A 6,000-nucleotide genomic window follows, 5' to 3' on the forward strand; every position below is an offset into this window, starting at 1 on the left:
AAAAAAACAAAAAATGGCGATGTTATGCCCTAGATATAGAAAATGCTTTAAGATTTATTAATATCATATTTTTGAATTTAGCACTTATTTTACACTCAGAACGAGTAATCTTGCATGAAAGAGTCTAATATAGGTAGACAGCAGCCTTGCCAGCAGCCAGGTGTTCTCACCTCCAGAGTAAAAGAGGCACCCTTTTTATGAATATTATGAATGATGACATATTATTGGAAATTTGTTATTCCAAACTCGATTTTTGTATCCTATTATACAGGGTGTAAATAAATTTAAGTGCAAAAAAAATCAGGGGGTGATTCTAGGGTAAATTTTAAAAAAACAATTTTAGATGAACGCATATGTATGTCCTAAAAGTCCTAACTTTTGAGATACAGGATGGTAAATATTTAAGAACAACATATGTTTTTTTATAATATTTGTGAAACCCCTGTAGATATTATAATATAATTTGGTATGCATTTTCTGTGCATCCACCCTGTATCTCAAAAGTTAGGACTTCTAGGACATACGTTCATATAAAGTTTTTTTCTTAAAATTAACCCAAGAGTCACACCCTGAATTTTTTCGTACTTATTTATTTACACCTTGTATAGCACCAGAGTATAAAAGTACACCTATAGTACTATACAGGGTGTCATTGAAATGGTGTAAAAAAATTCGGGGGGTGATAGTACTCCTAAAAATTTTAAAAAAAGTTCCTATAACTATAGGGCGGAAAATGCATATTAAGGGAGTTAGGGGCACTGAAAGGGTAAATTTAAAAAACGGTTTTTTGAAATTGTAGGCTTAAAAAACGAGATAAAATTTCGAAAAAAAATCCTCTGCCATAAATTTTGACCCAAAATCAAATGGTGATACTGAAAAATAATTTGGAAAATCGGAAAGGGTAGTTTTTGCAAGGGTAGGGGGTTAATTCGTGAATAACTTTTTTTAGGTTATTTTCTTCGCAACGTGGGTTCATTTTTTAAAAACTACATACTTTTTCCTACAAAAAAGGTACTCTTGTTGCACATCGCCCAGAACGATGGTTTTCGAGAAAATTGAAGGCAAAAAGTTTGCTCTGATGGGCTGCTAACTGGTTAAACAACATAAACCTATGAAAGTTATGGGGTTTCAAAAGTAAACACGTAGTTATTAAATAATTAATTGAAAAATCTAAATTTTATGATTTTTAAAACATCTTATTGCTTTAAAAAACGAAATAAACCAATTACCAAAATTCCTTATTAAATGCATACTTATTTGATTCATTAGCCTAGTTTACCCCGCGAGTACCAAATATTCAGTACGCGGACTAAAACCTCTACATATTCTCAAACCTATTAAGTCACAATTTGGAATAATTTACGTGTAAACTTGTCAACTCGCGCACGTTGAGTTTGAGAATAGGGGATTGGGTCCGCGTATTGAATATTTGGTACTCGCGGTGTAAACTAGGCTAATGAATCAAATAAGTATGCATTTAATAAGGAATTTTGGTAATTGGTTTATTTCGTTTTTTTAAAGCAATACGATGTTTTAAAAATCATGAAATTTAGATTTTTCAATTAACTATTTAATAACTACTTGTTTACTTTTGAAACCCCATAACTTTCATAAGTTTATGTTTTTTAACCAGTTAGCAGCCCATCAGAGCAAACTTTTTGCCTTCAATTTTCTCGAAAACCATCGTTCTGGGCGATGTGCAACAAGAGTACCTTTTTTGTAGGAAAAAGTATGTAGTTTTTAAAAAATGAACCCACGTTGCGAAGAAAATAACCTAAAAAAAGTTATTCACGAATTAACCCCCTACCCTTGCAAAAACTACCCTTTCCGATTTTCCAAATTATTTTTCAGTATCACCATTTGATTTTGGGTCAAAATTTATGGCAGAGGATTTTTTTTCGAAATTTTATCTCGTTTTTTAAGCCTACAATTTCAAAAAACCGTTTTTTAAATTTACCCTTTCAGTGCCCCTAACTCCCTTAATATGCATTTTCCACCCTATAGTTATAGGAACTTTTTTTAAAATTTTTAGGAGTACTATCACCTTCCGAATTTTTTTACACCATTTCAATGACACCCTGTATATCAAAATAATAACGACAATAATCTCTCAAGTTTTATTTCACATGAAACTATCAAATAAAATAATAAAAAACAACAAAACTTTTTAAACATTTAGAAACATCTGAATAGAAACAGCAAAATAACGGTAAAACTTATACAGGTTGTCTCAAAATTGGTAAAAAAAACTTAAGGGGGTTATTCTTTATTCAAATAAAGGGTAATTTGTTGTATAAACATTAGGGAGATATCGGATTAATAAAGGTTAGTTACTTTTAATTACGTTGACTTTTGACACAACATTTATACAACAAACTACCCTTTATTTTGAACAAAAAATTGCCTCTTAATTCTTTCGCATTTTTTTTTAATAACCTACATACTATTCATATATTATACAAATATAAGAACCTGACATTATTTAGCTATTTTTCTAGCTCCTAGAGCTCGATTTTGCGTGACACAACTTTTAAGGCTATGAGGAGCTAGATTTTCGTTATTGGTTGATTTGTTCGGTTTTTTTCCACACTGAAATCGTCTTCTTCCTGTAAATTTGGTCTTTCTCCTTGCTACACTTGTGGGTTGGACAGAAATTTTAGTACCTTTTCTAGTTGTGTGTACCACTTTCCTATTTAAAGATGAACAGCAGGGTTTAAAGGCTGTGTGCAATCTACTCGAAGAGACGACGAACTGTTAATATTTTTTTGTAGTTGCCTGTGACGCTCTGTGACCTCAGTTTTTTCAATATCTTGTTCCCCTGGGTGCCCAATATTAACAACAAAATCGTTACTGGGCTCTACATTCCGGCTTTCTTTTATGGGTAAGGTACACTCTGTTCTACATCAGTTACATATTCTTTTAGTAGAAGGGGTTTAGGCAAATTAGAAGGGGGTTGGTTCCTAGTCGCTATTTTATAGATAATGTATTTCTGTTCCGAAAGAACAGTGCAGGCATTCGTAATATTATATTTTTTAATGACCGCCGATTGATGCATTTAATCGGAAAGACAACATTTTTGGCGATCGCATGTGCTAGTTAAAGAGGCGCGTTTGCAAAACGTGATAGATAAGAACTGCGTTCGGGCATCGCTCGCTTTGCAATAGAGTGTGACAGATATAAATATGCGTACCGGTGTCCGAATAAATCCCGGTAATAAGACGTTATAGGTAACCAATAACCTAAATATTAGCTTATTGGTTGCTAATAATTTTAACTAACCTTATAAGTTATTGTTAATTCTTGTCGTTATCCTACAATTTCCTGGCATTTGTTTGGAATACCGGTAGCGGGAGGCATATTTACTAAATTAATTTAATATTGTACAACTCAAGTACCGCCCGGACGCACCATAGCGTGCCGTCCTATTGGCTAGACAAGCCGTTAAAAACAGCTACATATTTCAGGATTCTATTAGGTGATTTAGTTTACAAATTAGTTTGTGTTGGTTTTAGTTCTAAATTAGTCCAGGTTGGTTTTGATAAGCTTAAGTTAGTTTTTTTGATTATTCGACACGCTAAATCAAAACAAACCAGATCAAACCAACTTAAGGTAATCAAACCAACCTGAACTAACCCAAACTATAATGAATAATATTAATTAATTAATAATATTATAATTTGTAAACTGAACCAGCCAATAGGATCTTGTAATATGTAGCTGTTTTTAACGGCTTGTCTAGCCAATGGGGCGGTACTTGCATTGTACACTATTAACATTAGATTTAGTAAATAATTAGTGTTGTTCCGAGACATACCTTTATGCCGTTTATGACCTGTAGAAATATGTGCCTGGTGAACGATAGGAAACACTTCATCCGTGAAAACAAAATATAGTATGGCATCAGAATCTTCTTTGCGTTTTTTAACATTTTTTTCTTTCCACGCCACTTATATTTATTATATCAAAACGCTTTATTCTTCTGTACTGTTTAGCAGATAGGGGCTTTGATTGGGCTTTGCACAAATTTGCCTCTTTTACATCATTAAGTATAGTGAGGTAATGATCTTTCCCCATAAGATTATGTTTTTAAGTACCTGAAGCCTCCAATAACCGAACTAATTGTGACTCGAATTCAGCTTGCATTTTTATAGAGGTAAATGGTTAAATATCGTACTTAAAATAATTGTGATATTTATAATTTCACGAGCACAAACGAAATAAATTCAAAACAACATAAACATAACCTTACTTTTTAGCTGGGTTTGGGAGGCTGCAAAATAAGAAACTAGTGCTGATAACACAGAACTAGTTCTGTTCATCTGCGCAAAACTAGTTTTGTTTATTTTAAAATGCTCAATAGTCGTATAAAATATTTTTTTCGGGTTTGGAAAAATATTTCTTGCTCAAAACTAGAATTGCGTATATTTTTCGGGCAATGCCCGAATTCGACTATTGAGCGTAACATATACACTTTTCTCCTATATTTAATAATAATAACAATTCGTGACTCTAAAATTATGAAACAATGGGGAATAGAGTTGAAAAGCTTTGTATATTATAAGGAAAACCTCGTTCTTAAATAGATGTTCGACGTAGAGGAGGTGTTATCAAATCTAATATTTGTATTATGTATGTACATGTGATCTATAAATAATTTTATTGTAAAAGTGTCTTATAAAATATTAACCTATTATAAAAAGATGCACAGTGCACAGTATATCTTTATCTCATTATTTCTTTATTCTAAAAAAATTTTTACATTTTTTTTAAGCATTAGTGCGTAAGGTAATTTGGTATTTTTGATTTTCTTTTATGTTTTCTTCGATAGTAAAAAATTTTTTGTATGTTACACGTGTGTAAATCCCCTTTTTTTATTCATGGAAAATACTTTGGGAAGACAAGATGATGAGATTTTTTTCTTCCAAATTGCTATACGACGTAGAATAGCTGTTTTTCAATTTGTAATAAAAAAATAATTAAAAAATAAACTTCTTTAAAAGATGTTTGGTTAGAAAAAATCTCTCAAAATGTGTGTTTAATAACGGTTCTATTCTCCGTAGTTTTGTTCAAATCCAACTGTACGCTTAAATAATTTCTTAAAATAAAATGGCAAAAATGTTTTATTCCCTAAAAATCTTAAACAACCTGTTAAAATACATTTTTTTAATCCGAAATATCCTATTAAAAAAATTCGTTATTGATAGAAAATAAGCAGAATTCCATTCATTTTCACCGTCTTTTAGTTCTCCCTTTGAGAAATTCTAATTATTGGAGGAAAGTTTTACATAGTCCAGAAAAATATGAAGCTATAGTTAATTCTATAAAGACATCACATGACATACTTTACAAAATATCCAAACAGTACCACAATTGCACAAAAAAACAAACAACATCTTAAAACTCGTAGAAAAAAAAACTTCTAAATCCTTGTGGAAGTATATTTAACTAACGTAAAGAAAAAACAAATATTGAAATATTGAAGAATGAATAAATGACTTCTCCAAATTTTTCTGTAATAATCAATATTGCTAAAAATATATGAAGGTCAAGGAAATATCGGAACATAGTACCCCATGTCCTATTGTCTTTAGAGAATCCACTACTTTTGGGGTTGTTTAACCATAAAATAACTTCAGTCCAATAAAGCACTTAGCATATTAATTCAAAAATTTACAAACTGTATTAAATCAGATTGCTTCTATAATAAGGTACTCAATTAACTTTTTTTAATATTCGCACAAATTTTAATACTGGAAATAAATTGAAATAATTGGCGGATTCAGAGTCAGTGTTAGTGCATTTTATCTTTAAATGGAGTAAGTGACAGAATATTAATATTATTTTGCCATTTATCGATTTTTTTCCAGTGTAACTAAAACTCTCCTATGTTTAGATATATTTAAATACCTAATTCATTTAAAAAAAAAAAAAAAAACATCCTTCAAGTTCACTGCTTATAAAAATGCCTAATTAACATATTGACCCTACTACACAAAAAGT

The sequence above is a fragment of the Anthonomus grandis genome, chromosome 7 (assembly GCF_022605725.1).
Source record: "Anthonomus grandis grandis chromosome 7, icAntGran1.3, whole genome shotgun sequence".
NCBI lineage: Eukaryota > Metazoa > Arthropoda > Insecta > Coleoptera > Curculionidae > Anthonomus > Anthonomus grandis.